This window comes from Oryx dammah, unplaced genomic scaffold (assembly GCF_014754425.2).
Source record: "Oryx dammah isolate SB20612 unplaced genomic scaffold, SCBI_Odam_1.1 HiC_scaffold_3, whole genome shotgun sequence".
NCBI lineage: Eukaryota > Metazoa > Chordata > Mammalia > Artiodactyla > Bovidae > Oryx > Oryx dammah.
In genome coordinates, this window is record NW_024070187.1 from 87,723,204 (window position 1) to 87,744,382 (window position 21,179).

The 21,179-nt window shown below is 42.0% G+C and overlaps 1 long non-coding RNA gene across 1 annotated transcript; it reads left to right on the forward strand.

Moving 5' to 3' along the window:
* The first annotated feature begins 691 nt into the window (after positions 1-691).
* LOC120861429 lies at positions 692-5,904 on the forward strand. Its single transcript, XR_005720537.1, has 3 exons — positions 692-786; positions 852-853; positions 5,894-5,904. It is a non-coding gene; the product is annotated as an uncharacterized LOC120861429 (long non-coding RNA).
* The last annotated feature ends 15,275 nt before the right edge of the window (positions 5,905-21,179 follow it).

Consider the following 21,179-nt stretch of genomic DNA (forward strand, 5'->3'; position numbering starts at 1 on the left):
CAAAGAGTTAGACGCGACTGAGCGACAGAACAGCAACCATGGATAATGGAGGCGGGAGACCACGTTAGTCACAGTGATGGGACCATAGTTCGTTCCATTTCATTTCCTTGCCCAAGTTTCCCCTAGGAAGAAAGATCCCAAGGTTCATGGAAGAACTGCTCCTTGTATGTATGTGAGCAAGTGGATCTCAACAGTGTGGAGTGGCCTGCGATGGACATGGCTGTGCCCTGGTTTCTCCTTCGTCACCTCAGACACTGGAGTATTGTGAGCAGACGGCCTTCAGCTCAGACCCTTCAGCAATTGCCTCAGCTGCTCAGGTGACCTGCTGAGGGGAGCTGATCTCATCCAAGGTCACGTCCTTCCGGGCCCTGCCCACATCCAGTGACTGATAAAGAGATATAAAGACCCATTGGGCTAGAAACAGGACAACTCTGATGGACCATTGCAGCCCCAGAAATGATCATTTAAGTTATGCCTTATCATTTAAGCTATGCCTTAGATAATTTATTTAAAGTTTCTCTTATTGTTTGAAATTAAGATACTATTAAATTTTAATTCTTACTAGTAGTTGAATGGTAACATCTTAAGCATGTAATTCTTCTCTTTTTTAAAGATTATTTACATAGACTAAATCCCTATGATCAGCCTTAACAACTCAAAGCACAAGTATATTTTTTTTTCCTTTTTTTTTAAATTATGAAAGTATGATAACACATTTACAGGAAACTTGGAAAATACAGAATAAGCTTACACATAGTTCTGCTATATATTACAGTTATTCTTTAAGTCAATTAAGATTTTTAGTGGAGTTTATATCACACCTTAAAAATTAATAGGATGAATATGCAGAGAAGTAGAAGTATATAATAGACCTGAAAAGCACTGTAAACCAATTCAACATAATTAAGATTTATACAATTTATACACAACAGTATTTATTTTTAATTGGAAGATAATTGCTTTACAATGTTGTGTTGGTTTCTGCGACACATCAGCATGAATCAGCCATAGGTATAAAATGTAGTGCATTTTGAAGCAATGTTTTGCTCCCCTCGATTCTCTCACACTTCCAGTAACTTTAAAGATATTAAAAGTCTTCTTTTTGTTTGAAGAAACCAAAGCTCACAGATGGTGAGCTTTCCTAACATGTCAGTTTGCCTCCTGTTCCCTATATCCCGATTGCTGTGTGGAATTATACTCTCAGGGCAAAGGCAGATGACATTCTCACTCTCTCTGTTTTCTAAGATGTACTAAGCACAAGTATATTTTTATACCTCCTGACTTCTAGGTCCTAATTGTTTTTCAAAGGGGCCATGAAAGTTTACAGAGGCATACATCTAAATACATGTTTCTGTATAGCTCACACCTTGCAAGTATTTCCAGCTCGGGTATTTGAGGACTCTTAAAAATTCTACCCAGTTTTTCTTGGCATAAAGAAAAATTTATTTGGCTAACTTTGAAATTTTGTGCTGATGATGTCTAAAAAATTTATCCAAATTTGAGTGATGAGGATGAGAGATTTTATCAGTTTGCTCCACTGAAAGTTGCTGTTAATTTGATGAAACCAGTTCCTTCTCACTCACATTATAACTTTGGGCTTACAAATCTCCTTCTCGGTCTTTTTTAAAATCTGTTTCATGTTTACTAGGGAGAAGTATTTTATATGGTTTGTTGCTGAAAAGCTCACATGGTTTTAAGAAAGAGAAAATCTGTCCTGAAACTCGGGCTTATACTCCCAGCGAGATCTTCATGTTTTTTTTTTAAATAAACAATTTCACAGAACCGTGACATCAGACAAGCCGCTCTGTGATCATGATGGGTCCAGACACAAACAAGACCGTAACCACAACTGAGCACAGACTAAACCATGAAAATGGAGTAAGCCACAAAAAATAATTGGCTATTCCCCTATCCAGGCTGATGAGCGTGCCTGTGGCTTCTTTACTCGTTACTGTTTTAGCTTAACTCTAGTCATCCCTCTGTTTAGGTTGGATTTATTAAGAGACCCAGTCATAGAATTAGGGCTTCCTTGGTAGCTCAGCTGGTAAAGAATCTGCCTGCAATGTGGGAGACCTGGATTCAATCCCTAGGTTGGGAAGATGTCCTGGAGAAGGGAACAGCTACCCACTCCAATAATCTGGCCTGAAGAATTCCATGGACTGTATGGTTTATGAGGTCTCAAAGAGTTGGACACCACTGAGCGACTTTCACTTCACCTCACTTTAATCATAGAATTGCCCCCCCTTCCTAATAACATCCAACCTGAAGCAAAGCCCTGCTTCCTAATCCTCCCCCAAATCACCTAACACAAGCCCCAAATCTAAAAGAAATTCTGAATGAATGCCATCTTCTTGTGAGTTCACCCTCCAAGGTGTGAGTCCTGTCTCACACAATGAGAAGTACACACTGCTTGTTCAATCACAGTGGATTCCCAGTGAAGGGTGTGACACCTTTACTTCAACTATTGATCATTTCAACTTAACCTGATTAGAACTTTGCAGACAAGGGTTGATTTATCTTACCCTAGCTTTTCAGGTTGGGGCTTCCCAGGTGGCCCAGTGGTAAAGAGACTTAGGTTCAATCCATGCAGGAGACTTAGGTTCAATCCCTGGGTCAGGATGATCCCCTTTGCGACAGACCATGGGGTCACAAAAGAGTTGGACATGAGTTAGCAAGTAAATAGCAACAGCAGCAGCTTTCCAGGTTAACCTCTCCGTGTGTGCTAAGCCTCTTCAGTTGTGTCCGACTCTTTGGGACTCTGTGGACCATAGCCCACCAGGCTCCTCTGTTCATGGGATTTTCCAGGCAAGAATACTGGAGTGGGTTGCCATGCCTTCCTCCAGGGGCTCTCCCTGACCTAGGGATGGAACCTGCATCTCTTACACCCCCTGCATTGGCAGGCAGGTTCTTTATCACTAGCGCCATCTGGGAAGCCCTAACATCTCTAATTTTTACAACATTTTCTCTCCTGATTCTTCAATCTTTCAGTATTCTTTTCCTTAGACAAATAATAGATCAACAAAATGTTAAATGCTTGACAATCTTACTCATTCCCAAGTGTTTGAATAAATGAGGGTGGCATTTATTTATTTATCATAGAAACATAGAAACGCTTATGGAGAGATGACTGTTCAGATTCTGTGTGGCTGGTGCACGTCTTGCCGTTTGCTTGTCAGGTATTTTGAAACTTTGTGGTTTCCTCTGAGCCACCTCTCTGCAGATAAGTAGAAAGATCCATGGGACACGAAGGGAAGGCCAAGAGGAAGTCTGTGGAGATGGAGACTGGCCATGGGCTGTAGAGGCCTCTGTCGTGATTGCAAGGGCTGTGTCAGGGTGCTGACCTGGGGCAGCCAAATTTCCAGCTGTCAACAAGTGAAGTCAGTGGAGAGCCTGAGTCATGCTCCATATATGTAAGTTTTTGAATTCCTAGAGGAAAATTTCATGGGGGAAATGGCTTTGAACAAAATGAGAAGCAGTCCCTTTGGTCATGTTTTATTTCTCAATATGGCTTCCTGTCCTTCGACTAAAAGGTACCTATGACTGATAACATTTTCCTCCAAATTCTCAGAAAATGAAGCTTGTTTTCCTTGAGTTTGACTTAATGTGTATTTCACATAGTTACACAAGTTGGTGAACAGCACTATGATTGACTCAGCATGAACGCCTTTATTCTTCTGAACTTATCATAATGAATTTCAAATGACAAAATCTGCATGAGCTGCATAAAAATGATCTGATCACTGCTGGGGTCTGGAGAGAATTCTATATCTTTCACCCCAGGAAAATGTCCACAAGGAAGCCCTTATACTATAGCATGTAGAAAGTAAATCCTTCATTTAAAATAATTTCAAATGCCAAAGTAGAAAGTGCTGGTTATTTATCAACGATGAGCTTTCAGTTGCAGAAAACCCGAGTCAGTGGGATTTAAACAATAATGTGGATTTATTGGCTCATGAAACTGAAAGTCAAAGGACAACTCTACATCGGACATGTTTTGGTTAAGATTGCTCTTCGTTCTGGCTTTATCCCAAGCTGGAATATTACCCACAGTCACAAAGATGCATGATCACAAAGGCGGACAAGCTTCCTTGTCCACTTCCAGGGTAGAAAATGGCACTTCTCACCTTACCAAATGATATTTCCTGTTTTTTCATGCAGATTGAACTAAGATACATTGACCATAGTTGCAATGGATATGAGAATAGGCTGCTTGACTATCACCTGGACCCGGAAGTGGATAAATCCCCTTTCACATGGTTTCTGTGTAACTGCTACATGCTTACTACAGGTATTTCCTTAAAGGAAAATCAGAAATTTAATGGGTAGGGGGAACAAAGGGAATAGATGCTGGTCAGGTCTGTCCAGGACTTTGCATTTAATTTCCCTATTAGAAATGATGGACTTCCTTGGTATCTCAGCTGGTAAAGAGTCTGTCTGCAATGCAGGAGACCCCAGTTCGATTCCTGGGTTGGGAAGAACCCCTGGAGAAGTGATAGACTACCCACTCTATTATTCATGGGCTTCTCTGGTGGCTCAGACAGTAGAGAATCCACTTGTAATTCGGGAGACTTGCATTCAATCCCTGGGTTGGGAAGATCTGCTGGAAGAGGGCATGGCAACCCACTCTAATATTCTTGCCCAGAGAATCCTCATGGACAGAGGAGCTTGGTGGGCTACAGTCCATTGGTTTGCAAAGAGTCAGACATGACTGAGATATTAAGCACATTAGAAGTAATATCTCATTTTACCTATAAGTGGCAGTATTGGGCTAAAAACATGGGGCCTAGACTTAGCTTGGCCTACAGTGTACCTACTCAGTCATGTCAGACTATTTGTGACCCCATGGACTGTAGCCCGGTTAGCTTCTCTGTCCATGGGATTTCCCAGGCAAGCATACTGGAGTGGGTGGCCGTTTCCTTCTCCAGGGGAGCTTCCCGACCCAAGGGTCGAATCCGCCTCTCCTGGGCCTCTTGCATCTCCTGTGTTGCCGCTGGGTTCTTTACCACTGAAGCCATCTAGCCATCTACTTAGGCTGCAACCATTCAACCCTTCAGGCCACAGTTACAAGCAGTGTGGTTTTACGCAAGTCACTGAACCACTCCTTGCTTCGACACCTTCATTTGTAAGATGAAATTAGTAGAATCTTCCTTGTAGAACTGCGATGAATTTTCAGTGGGGAGATGCATACACAGCACTTAGCATAGTGCTTGTCTATTTCTAATACTTGCAACAATATATTTGCAAGTCAAACAGCCATTCAATGGCTTCTCTAAGGTACTGTTTTTATCTGTTTGGGTATCTGCCATCTGCCCAGAATGTTTTGGAGGTTTTCTTCCCATCCTTAGGACATTTTATTAATTAACTAATTTAAGTAGACTCAATTCTTTAACCCAGATACTAGCAGTCTGATACTGAAGAAGCGATGTATTGTGGTATATTGTGCTATAAATGGTCCCCCAAAGCCCCAAAGGTGTTCATGATTAGGTAATTCCTTTGCAGCGTAAATTTCATTCTGAAATGGTTTGAATACAGGGTACCGGCAGCAACTTACTGGATCTCCTTAGTTTCTTGTTGGGAAAATCACCAAAGAAGCCCTGCTAAACCCACCCAGGGCAATAATGTTTTGCTTATTCCTTGCTTACCTCCTTTGGCTAAAGCAATTGGAAGGCTGAATATATGCATATGGCAAGAATGAAGTAATTTCTTTTGGCTTGCAACACTTTATTGCATCTTCACTGAAGGTAGTGGTGAGGTGGGGACAGTGAAGAACAGGGAGAAAGGAGATGAAGTTATTCTAGTTATTTGTCTTAAAAGTCATCCATGAAGGGGCTAAAGATGGAGCTTGGACTACAGTCCTTTGGGAACATTTATATAAACTTTGTAAAATATGAAGTAGATAAATTAGGGTGATTGCTTCAGATTGCTCTTTGTTTTTCCAAATGATTTATCTTATGTACTTACAGAAATGACAAACGATGAATTTGGAATATGACTTGTGCTTCAGTATATGGAAGCAATTGGATCAAGGGAAAAGATGTCGACTTTGGACACAGAAAGTTGTATGCTGTTGTGTGCTATTGTGCTCAGTCATGTTCAACTCTTTGCGGCCCCATGGACTATAGCCAGCCAGGCTCCTCTGTCCGTGGCATTCTCCAGGCAAGAGTACTAGAGTGGCTTGACATGTCCTCCTCCAGAAGATCTTCCTGAGCCATGGATCAAACTCATGTCCCTTATGTCTCCTGCACTGGCAACTGGGTTCTTTACCACTAGCACCACCTGGACAGGCCAGAGACAGAAAGACCAGTCCTTAAATCCTGAAAACACTGTTGATCAGAAGTGTGACCTTGGAAAATGCCTTAACATCTATCTCTGAGCCCTCAGTTTTCCAATCTGTGAAAGAGGGACAATACTTTCTTTGTAAGAGTTTATGAAATAATTAAAAAAAGAATTGTTTAGTACAGTGAATGATAGAAAGAGCACAAAAATTATTCTTATTTATAAAGATTCATTAAACATGTTAGTTGTAAGGAAAGATCTATTATATAAAGTAAAGCATGTCTATACTCAGAATTCTATGACTTCTTGTTGACTATCCTACATCTGATCATAAAGCACTGTTATATCACAGGATCCATGGCTTCAGGTCTAAAATGGAGAAATGTCCTTCCTATTGTTCAGTTCAGTTCAGTCGCTGAGTAGTGTCCAACTCTTGCGACCCCATGAATCTCAGCACTCCAGGCCTCCCTATCCATCACCAACTCCCCGAGTTCACTCAGACTCACGTCCTGAAAGTGAAAGTGTTAGTCTCTCAGTTGTGTCTGACTCTTTGCAGCCCCATGTAGCCAGTCAGGCTTCTATGTCAATGAATTTCTCTAGGCAAGGATATTGGAATGGGTTCAGTTCAGTTCAGTCGCTCAGTCGTGTCCGACTCTTTGCGACCCCATGAATTGCAGCACACCAGGCCTTCCTGTCCATCACCAAGTCCCGGAGTTCACTCAAACTCACATCCATGGAGTTGGTGATGTCATCCAGCCATCTCATCCTCTGTCATCCCCTCCTCCTCCTGCCCCCAATCCCTCCCAGCATCAGAGTCTTTTCCAATGAGTCAACTCTTTGCATGAGGTGGCCAAAGTACTGGAGTTTCAGCTTTAGCATCATTCCTTCCAAAGAACACCCAGGACTGATCTCCTTTAGAATGGACGGGTTGGATCTCCTTACATTCCAGGGACTCTCAAGAGTCTTCTCTAACACCACAGTTCAAAAGCATCAATTCTTCGGCACTCAGCCTTCTTCACAGTCCAACTCTCACATCCATACATGACCACTGGGAAAACCATAGCCTTGACTAGACAGACCTTTGTTGACAAAGTAATGTCTCTGCTTTTGAATATGGTATCTAGGTTGGTCATAAATTTCCTTCCAAGAAGTAAGTGTCTTTTAATTTCATGGCTGCAGTCACCATCTGCAGTGATTTTGGAGCCCCCCAAAATAAAGTCTGACACTATTTCCACTGGTTCCCCATCTATTTCCCATGAAGTGATGGGCCCAGATGCCATGATCTTCGTTTTCTGAATGTTGAGCTTTAGGCCAACGTTTTTACTCTCCTCATTCACTTTCATCAAGAGGCTTTTGAGTTCTTCTTCACTTTCTGCCATAAGGGCGGTATCATCTGCATATCCGAGGTTATTGATATTTCTCCTGGAACCTCCTTCTCCAGAGGATCTTTCTGACCCAGGGATCCAACCCGGCTTTCCTGCATTGCAGGCAGATTGTTGCTGAGGAGAACAAGTAAGCTGGAATGCCACTATCACCCGCTGAAGACTGAAGCAGTGCCTGGCTGCACAGTATAATCACTTGGGAACTTTAAAAAACCTCAGGGCCCCAGCCCTATCCCAGAACAATGAAATCAGAAGTTCTGGGAGTTGGGCACAATCATCAGTATTTTTCTGAAACTCTGCAGAAAATGCAAAGTGCAGCCAAGCTGGAGAATCACTGCTCTAAGATATTGCTTCTCAAATTGTAATGTACATGTGAATCACCTGAGGTCTCGTTAACTCCAAAGTTCTAGTCCTATAGGTCCTGGGTGGGGCCTGAGCCTCTGCATTTCCAATCCACTTTTAGGTGATGCCATTGCTGCTGGTTCCTGGACCACACTTTGCATAGCCAGGCCCTGAGATGCTTGTTTTCCTCTCTCTTTCCACCACCACCCAGTTCTGGGGGTGGAGGGGTATGGGGAAGCCTTTTACAAAAAGACAGTTTCTCTTTCCCAGGAATTTTTTTTTTCTCCCTTCAGTTTTACTGATATATATGGACATGTATCACTATATGTTACACAGCATAATGATGGCATACATATTTTGTGAAATAATCACCACAATATGTTTAGTTAATGTCTGTTACCTCATGTAATTACAATGTTTTACCCTTCTGATGAGAACTTTTAGGACCTACACTCGTGACAGCTTTCAAGTATACCATGAAACAGTGTAAACTGCAGTCATCGTGTTGGAATTTACATCCTTAAAGCATATTTGTCTTTTAACTAGAAGTTTGTACCTTTGGACGATCTTCATCTAATTCCAACACCTCTTTCCTCTGCTTCTGGTAACCACAAATCCATTCTCTTTTTCTATGATTTTTTTTTTTTTTTAAGATTCAGTGTGTGAGTGATACCAGGCAGGATTTGTCTTTCTCTGACTTACTGCGCTTAGCATAATGTGCTCAAATTCCTTCCATGTTGTCGCAAGTGGCAGGATTCTCTTCTTTTTTATGGCTGAAGAGCATTTCATCATTTGTGTGTGTGTGCATGAGTGTATACTGTATTTTCTTTATCCTTTCATTTTTTGATGGATACTTAGGTTGTTTCCATGCTTTGGCTATGGTAAATAGTGCTGCAGTGAACACTGGTACGCATGTATCTTTTCAAATTAGTGTTTTTGTTTTCTTTGGATAAATACCCAGCAGTGGCATTGCTGGATGATATGGTAATTCTATTTTTAAATTTTTTGAGGAACCTCTATATTGTTTTCCAACTTGTCTATGCCAATTTACTTTCCTACCAACAAGGTACCTGGGTTCCTTTTCTCCACATCCTCTCCAGCCTTACCTCTCGTCTCTTTGATGATGGCATTGTAATAGGAGTGAGGTGGTATCTCATTTTGGATCTGATATGCATTTCTCCCAGGAATTGCTTTTACTTCAGAGGTCACCGTCATTTTTATCCACAATAGGAAAATGCTATTCTTTCTCCAAGCATTTTTCAAATTGCTCTCAGTTCAGTTCAGTTCAGTTGCTCAGTCATGTTCGACTCTTTGCGACCCCATGAATCGCAGCACGCCAGGCCTTCCTGTCCATCACCAACTCCCGGAGTTCACTCAGACTCACATCCATCGAGTCAGTGATGCCATCGAGCCATCTCATCCTCTGTCGTCCCCTTCTTCTCCTGCCCCCAATCCCTCCCAGCATCAGGGTCTTTTCCAATGAGTCAACTCTTCCCATGAGGTTGCCAAAGTACTGGAGTTTCAGCTTCAGCATCATTCCTTCCAAAGAAATCCCAGGACTGATCTCCTTCAGAATGGACTGGTTGGATCTCCTTGCAGTCCAAGGGACTCTCAAGAGTCTTCTCCAACATCACAGTTCAAAAGCATCAATTCTTTGCCGCTCAGCCTTCTTCACAGTCCAACTCTCACATCCATACATGATGACAGGAAAAACCATAACCTTGACTAGACCTTAGTTGGCAAAGTAATGTCTTTGCTTTTGAATATACTATCTAGGTTGGTCATAACTTTTCTTCCAAGGAGTAAGCGTCTTTTAAATTCATGGCTGCAATTACCATCTGCAGTGATTTTGGAGCCCCCCAAAATAAAGTCTGACACTGTTTCCACTGTTTCCTCATCTATTTCCCATGAAGTGATGGGACCGGATGCCTTGCATGATCTTCGTTTTCTGAATGTTGAGCTTTAGGCCAACTTTTTTACTCTCCACTTTCACTTTCATCAAGAGGCTTTTTAGTTCCTCTTCACTTTCTGCCATAAGGGTGGTGTCACCTGCATATCTGAGGTTATTGATATTTCTCCCGGCAATCTTGATTCCAGCCTGTGTTTCTTCCAGCCCAGCGTTTCCCATGATGTGCTCTGCATATAAGTTAAATAAGCAGGGGGACAATATACAGCCTCGACATACTCCTTTTCCTATTTGAACCAGTCTATTGTTCCATGTCCAGTTCTAACTGCTGCTTCCTGACCTGCATACAGATTTTTCAAGAGGAGGGTCAGGTGGTCTTGTATTCCCATCTCTTTCAGAATTTTCCACAGTTGATTGTGATCCACACAGTCAAAGGCTTTGGTATAGTCAATAAAGCAGAAATAGATGTTTTTTTGGAACTCTCTTTCTTTTTCGATGATCCAGTGGATGTTGGCAATTTGATCTCTGGTTCCTCTGCCTTTTCTAAAACCAGCTCGACCCTTAAAATAACTTTGACTTGTGAAAAAATATACCTCTATCTTTAGTACAAGATGACTCACAATTTTAGTTGTTAAAAGTATTTGACATAATATGGACACTTTCAGAAATTTGCTCTGAACCATTTTTAAAGAAGGCAGTTTATGCATAACTAAAAATCAAGAGGGCTTCCCAGGTGGCTCAGTGGTAAGTAATCTGCCTGCCAGTGCAGCAGATGCAGCAGGTTTAGGTTTATCCCTGGGATCAGGAGGATCTCTTGGAGGAGGAAATGGCAACCCACTCCAGGATTCTTGGCTGGGAAATCCCATGGACAGAGGACCCTGGCAGGCTACAGTCCATGGGGTCGTAAACAGTCGGAGATGACTTAGTGACTAAACAATAATTGACCCATGCGGGATCATTAGCAGGCTTGTTATCTCCAAAATGATTTATTTCTTTATATGAAAATGGCTTTAGTTTGTACCTTGGAAGTTGTGTTTCTAGTAAGAGTTCTTATTGCATTGCCACAAAAAACTTTTTAAAGTTTTCACCTAAAAGTTAAAAACAGTATGATCATTGTTGCTGTCTTCAAAATCTAAGACGAAGAAAGCAAAATTGCATTTTTATTTACTTTTTATTCAGTCGCTCACCATCTTGTCCTCCCTTGTTCCCTTCTTATCTTGTCTTCAATCTTTCCCAGCATCAAGGTCTTTTCCAAAATACTGGAGCTTCAGCTTCAGAATCAGTCCTCCCAATGAATATTCAGGACTAATTTCCTTTAGGATGGACTGGTTTCATCTCCTTGCAGTCCAAGGGGCTCTCAAGAGTCTTCTTCAACACCACAGTTCAAAAGTATCAATTTTTTGGTACTCAGCTTTCTTTATGGTCCAACTCTCACATCCATACATGACTACTGAAAAAACCGTAGCCTTAACTAGACTAGATTAGACTAGATAGTTGGCAAAATAATGTCTCTGCTTTTTAATATGCTGTCTAGGTTTGTCATAGATTTTCTTCCAAGGAGCAAGCATCTTTTAATTTCATGGCTGCACTCACCATCTGCAGTGATTTTGGAGCCCCCCCAAAAATAAAGTCTGTCATTTTTTCCATTGTTTCCCCATCTATTTGCCATGAAGTGATGGGACTGTATCTCATGATCTTTGTTTTCTGAATGTTGAATTTTAAGCCAGGTTTTTCACTCTCTTTCACTTTCATCAAGAGGCTCTTTAGTTCTTCTTTGCTTTCTTCCATAAGAGTGGTGTCATCTGAATATCTGAGGTTATTGATATTTCTACTGGCAATCTTGATTCCAGCTTGTGCTTCATCCAACCTGCCATTCTGCATGATGTACTCTGCATAGTAGTTAAATAAGCAGGGTAACAATATACAGCCTTGATGTACTCCTTTTTCCCAATTTGGAACCAGTCTGTTGTTCCATGTCCAGTTCTAACTGTTGCTTCTTGACCTGCATACAGGTTTTTATTTATAAACAATTGCTAAGTTAACAACCAATGAAAATTTGAAATCAGAGAGGAAAGAGGACAGACTTTGCCCCTATTGCATTAATGTGTCATGGACGTCTGTTGCTTCCACTAATATTGTATTATAAGTTCTTCACTGGAAGTGACTGTGTCTGATTAGTCTTAGTATTCCAATAAGTTGACACATTTCTTGGCTCGTAGTAGATGTTCAGTAAATTTTGTTTCAAAAGTAATCTCAAAATACATGATTTCATGCAAAGTTAACTTGGCAAAGTTCTTGTCTTGGCATTAATGAATATGTCCTCATTTTCCTATTACCATGCTTCAGCTTGGCCATGATCTCCCAGCTTATTGTGAATATATCAAGCGGTGTTGACAGAGTCAACCCATGAATTAGCATTACCTGGCATGTACAGAGTAGATGTGGGGCTTAGACTGTTTTAGTAGCACAAAGCTCTCTCTGTTTCTGTCCCAAGTGTGTTGTTGTACATTGGTCTCAGAGTCCATTGTTGCTGTTTAGTTGCCAAGTTGTGTCTGACTTTTTGCGACCCCATGGACTATAGCCCGCCAGTCTCCTCTGTCCATGGGATTTCCCAGGTAAGAACACTGGAGTGGGTTGCCATGCCCTCCTCCAGGGGATCTTCCTGACCCAGGAACTGAACCCACATCTCCCATGCCTCCTGCACTGGCAGGCAGATTCTTTACCTCTGAGCCACCTGAGGGTTATCAGTAGTGATGAGGGCCAGCTCATCACATCCTAAGTCTCACTGATGCCTATGTCTGAATCAGAACAAGGTTTGAGGGCACGAGATTCATAGAACTTGTTTGGCTGGTTTTCATGAGTTGACATATTAATGTGATCAGTGAGCTCATTTCTCCTTTGAAAAAGACGGAACCACTGTGTAAGTGATACTGGAAATTTCTTGAAAATGAAATACTTACAGATACATGAGGAAAGCCTGAGGGAAGTGCGAATCAAGGAGAGCTTCCAGTAAGGAACTTTAGGACGTAATTTTCTGGAAGGCAGAGACCTGTGACTTCTCTGTCTTCAGCCCCCATTGGTCACGCGATGCCACACTTCATACTCTGTAGGGAGAAGGCTCAGGAGCACTCACATGTGCCAGGTTCCCTTCCTTTATTCTGAAACATGAACACTCGGTGCCAGGGGGGCATTGGCAATGGCAGTGCCCCTAGGTGGCCATCCTGTCCTCACCCTTTGAATGTGGCCATTCGAGGAGGGCTTGTCATTCTGACCAGTTAATTTATGCTTTTTCCATCATTCTCAGTCTGGGGAGCTCTTGCAGTCTTCCCAGAGCACGAACCTCCTCCCTAGGTTTCCTTATGAGTAGTGGTTGCCTTAGGCTTAAAGATGACCTTTTAGGAGTAACACTGAGTCCAAGTATGGTGGGGACAGTCTCAGATTCTGGAGCCATTATTTTCCAGCTTCAAATCTCAGCTCTCTCAACTGCAAGTTCTATGCTGCTGCTGCTGCTAAGTCGCTTCAGTCGTGTCTGACTCTGTGCGACCCCATAGACGGCAGCCCACCAGGCTCTCCCATCCCTGGGATTCTCCAGGCAAGAACACTGGAGTGGGGTGCCATTTCCTTCTCCAGGGCATGCATGTGTGCTAAATCACTTCAGTCCTGTCCGACTCTGTGCGAGCCTATGGACAGCAGCCCACCAGGCTCCTCCATCCACAGGATTCTCCAGGCAAGAACACTGGAGTGGGTAGCCATTTCCTTCTCTGCAAGTTCTATGACCTTAGGCGAATTGCTGCCCCTCTTTTAGCCTCATTGCCTCACTCTCCTCCCCAACATCGTAGGGCTGTAAGGAAGATTAAATGAAAGCACTGTCTGTCACAGAGAAAACCCTATGTAAGTACGTAAGACTATCATCATTTGTATCCATCCCAATTCAAACCTCTAACTACTTTAGCAATTATACGTGGAGCCTGTACCCCAGTGGAATCAACGTAGAAATTTGCTCTACTACATGAGATAGGTGCTAAAGTAATCTGTATGGTGATGGTTGTGATCTCCACTTTACAACAACATTTTAATTATTCTTAAATATATTTCTTATGGTTTATTTTTTTTCAAGGTTAAAATATAAAATTTCAAGGGTTTAGACTTTCTCTATTAATTTCTTCATATATCCAATGCAGAAGTGTTAGATATGTGTCAAATATAAACTGGACTCTTTTTAAAATTTAAAAAAATTCTATTTAGAGGTAAGTCCTTCCCTATGCCAAAACAAATAACCAACCAATTCAGTCACAAGGCTCCTAGTTTCAGGACAGTTAAATTCTAGGGTTGATTCCATTGTTTTCAATATTAATCTGTCCTAGTTTCATTCCATTGTTTTCAGTATATTAATCTGACTGACTACTTTATCACATAATCTTCCCACCTAACATCCATAAGATTTTAGGCTGCTTGAACCTCATCATTACCTTTCATGTAAAGGAAATACTGGGATTATTAATGGTTTGATTAACAACAGAGGTTGCAGTTTTGTAGGGATTAGAAGACTCATTCATAAACAGGTCATAAGCAGTTAGAATATATTTTAACCAATGAAATATCCAGTTGGCATTGTTGAAGTAACACAAGAAGAGCTTCTGATCACTGGAAACTATGCAATATGGGCAAAGCGTTGGTAAAACATAGCGGTGTGTCCTGGTTTAATAAATAACATTTTGGTTGTTTCTCTGGCCATCAAAAAGCTGCATCTATGTCACATATATACAGTTTCTTGTAGGTGACTCAAATGAATTGTTTCAACAGGGCAGTGGGTTTGGCCCAGGTAGACAGAGCAGAAGTTATTAAAAGTACTGGCTCTGGAATTGGACTTCCTACGATCAGATCAAAGCACTGCTGCACTACTGATATGCAATCTCAGACTGATTCTTTCGCCCTCTGAGGATCTGTTTTCTGGGAAATTGGCATAAAATAGTACCTGCTTTATTAAGTTACTGTAGTCATAAAATCTGAGCATGTATAATAAAGTGCTTAGCCCAGAGACTGCATAGTATGAATTCACACATTTAACCATTACTTTTTTACTATTATTTGAAGACAGTTGCCAAGTTGGCACTACATTGGTAAATAACACAAGGTGAGAAGAAAGCTCTTCCTGATTAGTACCAAGACCTGCTTATTTAGGGAACTCTACCTTGTGTTTCCTTAAGTAATTTTTATTATTCCTGGGACTAGAAGGCCCAGTCATTGAATACCCACCCTGTTCTTGTCAGAACAACCTGTTCTGAGTCAGGTTGAGACTAGCTGCCTGACATATTCTCATATGATTCCACCTAATGAAGACAGCTTCATCCATTGCTTGTCTTGATTGGCCAAGGAAACTATTGAGAAAACTGTCATCACATGACAGAGGGTTCCTGGAAGGAGGAAGTGACTTGCTTGAGGCCACATTTTTGCAGTACTACTCTGTCTTAGAAATAGCCAACTTTAATGAGCATCTACTTTGTACTGGCATTGAGTTAAGCACTTTACATGCATCATCTTGCTTAACATTCGTAACAACCTTTTGCAATGGGACTTTCATTATCTCATTTGCATGCTAAGAAACTGAAACTCCCCACAACTTGGAAGAACAAGGGTGTGCTCTGAACACTATACACTGATGGATGCAAGGACTCTGAAAAATTGTTTCTCTGTGGTCTGTAGGGTGTATGTATTTTTGGAAGGGCAAAGATGAACTTCTGTTGACCTTTCTGCTTTTCTTTATTTATACCTGATTTTTTAAAACTAAGTAATGGCTTTACTTATTGATATAGAGGTAATTAGAAACATCAAAGCAAAAAACAAAAAACAGACTAGATAGAAGAAGAAAGGTTTATTTTGGTCACTTACAGACTCAACTCACATTTCAGCTGCATTCTATAGTCTTCTTAAATCTCCAGGATTGGAATTAATCACTTCATCCTCTGGGATCCCAAAAGATTTTTCAAAAAGAAATTTACATCTTGAGCAGGGTTGATATTAAAAATATTTAGCAGCTGGTAGCAGGGACAGGGGAGCCTGGTGGGCTGCCGTCTATGGGGTTGCACAGAGTCGGACATGACTGAAGCGACTTAGCAGCAACAGCAGCAGCAGCAGCAGTATGTGTGTGTGTGTGTGTGTAGGCTAAGTCGTTTGAGTTGTGTCCGACTCTTTGTGACCCTATGGACTATAGGCTGCCAGGCTCCTCTGTCCTTGGGATTCTCCAGGCAGGAATACTGGTGTGGGTTTCCATGCCCTCCTTTAGGGGATCTTCACAACCCAGGAATAGAACCCATGTCTCCTGTGTCTCCTGCAGTGGATTCTTTACCACTGAGCTGCATGGGAAGGTATAGCTAAGGGTTATCAGTAGTGGTGGGAGCTAGCTTATCACATTTTAAGCCTCACTGATGTCTATGTCTGAATAAGAGCGAGATTTGAGGGCACAGGATTTATAGGACTTATTTGGCTGAATTTCGTGAGTACTGTAGCTCACTGGGCTCCTCTGTCCATGGGATTCTCCAGGCAAGAATACTGGAGTGGAGTGCCATGCCCTCCTCCAGGAGATCTTCCAGAGCCAGGGATTGAACCCGCATCTCTTATGTCTTCTGCATTGGCAGGTGGGTTCTTTACCTCTAGTGCCACCTGAGAAGCTCAGTCACTAGTGAAGATACTAACCAAATATAGAAGAATGGGCTTGGAACTCATCTGTGCTGGACATTAACCTTTTAGTTCCTGGATCCTGGGGAATTCCAGCATGTCTCAGGCTTCCAGGATGGCTGGGAAGTACTCAGAGAACAAGAGCAGAGGTTATGTGCCAAGTGGTATGAAAGTATATGTTATTTCAACAACCAAAAATTATGTATGGAGACAGGGCCTATTTTGTGTCATGGTTGTTAAGATATAATTGATCTAACATTATATTATTTCCAGCTGTACAACATAGTGATTAGATATTTGTATATATTGTGAAATAATCATCACAATAAGTCTAGTTAATATCCATCACCATATATAGTTACAAAAATTTTTATCTTGCTATGAAACTTCAAAGATCTATTCTCCTGGCAATGCTCACCTATACACTACATTATTAACTATAGTCCCTATGCTCTACATTATTTCATAGCTGGCAGTTTGTACTTTTTAACTCTTTTCTCCCATTTTACCCCCTCTGTAACCCCCTGCCTCTGGTAACCATGAATCTGTGTGTATGAGCTCTGTTTGACACCTATTTTGTTTTTAATTGTTGTTCTTTTCTTAGATTACACATATAAGTGAAACTGTACAGTATTTGCCTTTCCCTGTCTGACTTATTTTGCTTAGCATAATGCCTTCAAAGTCCATTCATGTTGTTGCAAAAGTCAAGATTTCCTCCTTTATTGTGTCTGAATAGTATTCCATTCCCCCTGGAAGAGGACATGGCAACCTACCCCAGTGTTCTTGCCTGGAAAATTCCATGGACAGGGAAGCCTGGCAGGCTACAGTCCACGGGGTCTCAGAGAGTTGGACGTGACTGAAGCAACTTAGCACACACACACATTTCATTCCTTTTCTGTCATAGCTGCCTGCCTATGGAAACTTTCACTGACCTCAGAGAGCAGCCAACTGGCTGTAATTTTGTTTTTCCATTTTTTAGGAAGCCACAGAGCAGTTACAACCCATGTCTCGCACTTTGCTTAGTGACCCTATGCACTAAGACTTTGATTGATCTATCTTGGAGGATTTTCCAACCCAGTAAAACTAAAGACCACACACATACACAGATACATATATGCAAATTTGCCATAGATGTTCAGAGATTTGCATGAAAGAGTTTTTATTTTGTGACTCACTTGGGAAATATGGAGCATGCCTCTGTGATATGTTGTTTCTGAACCAGAAAAAATGTGAAGGGAGCCTGGGATCCTATCCTTTGCCACAGTGGATTTGTGTTTCTCCAACTGTGTGTTTGCTGGGGTGTTAGTGGTAGTTATGGAGAATAGTGTGCTGTGCCCAAGTAAGCCATAAAAGTGTGTGTAATACTAAGTTAACCGATCTCTTCAAGTCCTTATTTGACAATGTTAATGGTAAGTCAGTTAATTTAAATGACTCTGTAATAACTTTTTTATGGAGAGTCTTGTGGAAGTACTTTTCCGCAGAATGCATTTTGTCAAACTGGTATAAATGGTTGTGCATGTAGCATTGACTGGTCATAAGCATTAAACTAAATAGTGTTAGTCACTCAGTCATGTCCGACATTTTGTGACCCCATGTACCATAGCCTGCCAGGCTCCTCTGTCCATGGAATTCTCCAGGCAAGAATACTGGAATGGGTTGCTATTTCCTTCTCCAGGGCATCTTCCTGACCCAGGGATCAAACCCAGGTCTCCTGCATTGCAGGCAGATTCTTTACTGTCTGAGCCACTAGGGAACCCTGCATGTAGGCTCAGGGTTAGATCCAAGCTCTACCGTTTAGGTGTCGTGTGACTTTAGGAATGTGTTTAAACTCTCTGTGTCATCTCTTGTTTCTTCATCAGTAAAATTAATTTAATAATGACATGTATCTCATAAAGTTTTGTCAAGTGTGGTTGTCATTAGTATTTCAGTTCAGTTCAGTCGCTCAGTTGTGTCCGACTCTTTGTGACTCCATGGACTGCAGCACCCCAGGCCTCCCTGTCCATCACCAACTCCCAGAGTTTACCCAAACTCATGTCCATTGAGTCGGTGATGTCATCCAACCATCTCATCCTCTATCGTCCCCTTCTCATCCCACCTTTAATCTTCAAAGACCCCTGACATCAGGGTCTTTTCCAATGAGTCAGTGCTTTGCATCAGGTGGCCTAAGTATTGGAGTTTCAGCCTCAACATCAGTCCTTCCAATGAACACTCAGGACTGATCTCCTTTAGGATGGACTGGTTGGATCTCCTTGCAGTCCAAGGGACTGCATGTAACTATTAAATATAAACAGTTTATTTGTAAGAAGATGCTTCAGCTGTATATTTGTGTTAGTTTCTTCAGCTTCATGTAATTTAATCCTATTTCCTCTTAAATGGTTATCTGCTGACTTGAGAGGGAGCTCATCCCCAAAACAAAGGAAAACAAACCTTGAGCACTGACTCATGCTAAGCCCTGCCCAAGTGTGCTGTTGACCTAATGATAAAACTGAAAATAGCACTGAACTATATAAACGCTCGGGCTTCTCATGTGGTGCAAGTGGTAAAGAACCCACCTGCCAATGCAGGCGATGTAAGAGATGTGGGTTCAATTCCTGGGTTGGGAAGATTCCCTGGAGGAGAGCATGGTAACCCACTCCAGTATTCTTGCCTGGAGAATCCCATGAACAGAAGAGCCTGGCAGGCTACAGTCCATAGGGTTGCAGTTGGATACAACTGAAGTGACTTATCATGCGTGTAACACTTGGGCTTCCCAGTGGCAAAGAGTTCACCTGCCAGTGCAGGAGCCACAGGAGATTTGGGTTCGATCCTTGGGTCAGGAAGATCCCCCAGGGTAGGAAATAGCAATCTGCTCCAGTATTCTTGTGCTTCCCTTGTGGCTCAGGGGGTAAAGAATCTGCCTGCAATGTGGGAGACCTGGGTTCGATCACTGGGTTGGGAAGATTCCCTGGAGAAGGGACAGGCTCCCCACTCCAGTATTCTGGCCTGGGGAATTTGATGGACTGTGTAGTCCATGGGGTCACAAAGAGTTGGACACGAATGAGTGACTTTCGCTCACTCAAGCATTCTTGCCTGGAGAATCCCATGGACAGAGGAGCCTGGAAGGCTACAGTCCATGGGGTCAAAAAGAGTTGGACACAACTGAGTGACTGAGCAGACACGTGTAACATCAAGGGCAGCTAGAAGATCTTTAAATGGTGAGAGCTGTCCAGAGGGCTCCTCTCCCAGCACACAGGCAGCTGATATTATTAGTCAATAATTCTGAGTTCTCAAGACTGGTGACTTCTTCACCTGGGGCTCAGATTTTGTTGATGAGGAGGCCATCTAGCAGGGTTGCCTGTGTAGGTAAGTGACTGAAGCTCTCAGTTGCTCTTTTCTCTGAGAACTATGCAAGCCAAGATCCAGACACTTCAATTTTGAGACATCAACTTGGCACTTTGCCAGTTTTAGAGAAAAGACAATAACATGTCAAATGGTTGGTAAAAATGTTAAAAATTATGGCCCATAAGGTGATGAGGTTGACATGGTAAATAGATAAATACTACTTTTTTTTTTTTTTGCACATTTCTTTGCCTGCCACTATAGAATTGATGGGGTGACAGCCAGTTGCTTTCTCTAAAGGAATGATGAACTCTGGGAAGATAAAAGCTTTCACCTTCAAACTCATCTTCCTTCAAAAGCATCTTCATAGCTTCAAACTCATCTTCCTTCCAAGATGGCCCACACAAAATCCCTTGTATTTGCTAACCAAGAGTGGATTTATTACTCAGGGAGGAGAGAGTGTGCCCAGGAGATCCTGTTTCTTCATCTGTGGATGAAGGTGAAGGGATGGGAAATCCCAAACCCTCATCTTGGGAGATGTAGATTTAAACAGCATCTATGAGGGGCTTCCTTGGTAGCTCAGTGGTAAAGAATCTGCCTGCCAAGGCAGGAGACAGGTTTTCTCCCTGATCTGGGAAGATCTCACATGGCATGGAGAAACTAAGCCTGTGGGCTACAACTATTGAACCTGTGCTCTAGAGCCTGTGATCTGCAACAAGAGAAGCCACTGAAATGAGAAGCCTGTCACCACAACTAGAGAGTAGCCCCTGCTTGCTGCAGCTAAAGAAAAGCCCACATAGCAATGAAGACCAAGCATAGCCAAAAATAAATAAATAACAAATAAAATTATTAAAAATTAAGCAGCATCTGTGGGATTAAGCAGCACACAAGATGCTAGTCTGCAATCATTCCAGACAGGTAGGAGTAATTGTTACTTAGAAAACTCAGGATGGGGATGGAAAAAAGAGTGGAAGACAGCAGCAATAAAGGGGAAAGTTGAGAAATATTTAAGGAATAAAATGATTAAGACTTTGAGACTGATTAGTTATTGGGGGTCAATGGGAATAGTCAACAATAATTCTGTCTTTAGCTGACTGCTGCTGCTGCTAAGTCGCTTCAGTCGTGTCCGACTCTGTGCGACCCCATGGACAGCAGCCCAAGAGTCTCTCCTGTCCCTGGGATTCTCCAAGCAAAAACACTGGAGTGGTTTGCCATTTCCTTCTCCAATGCCTGAAAGTGAAAAGTGAAAGTGAAGTCGCTCAGTTGTGTCTAACTCTTAG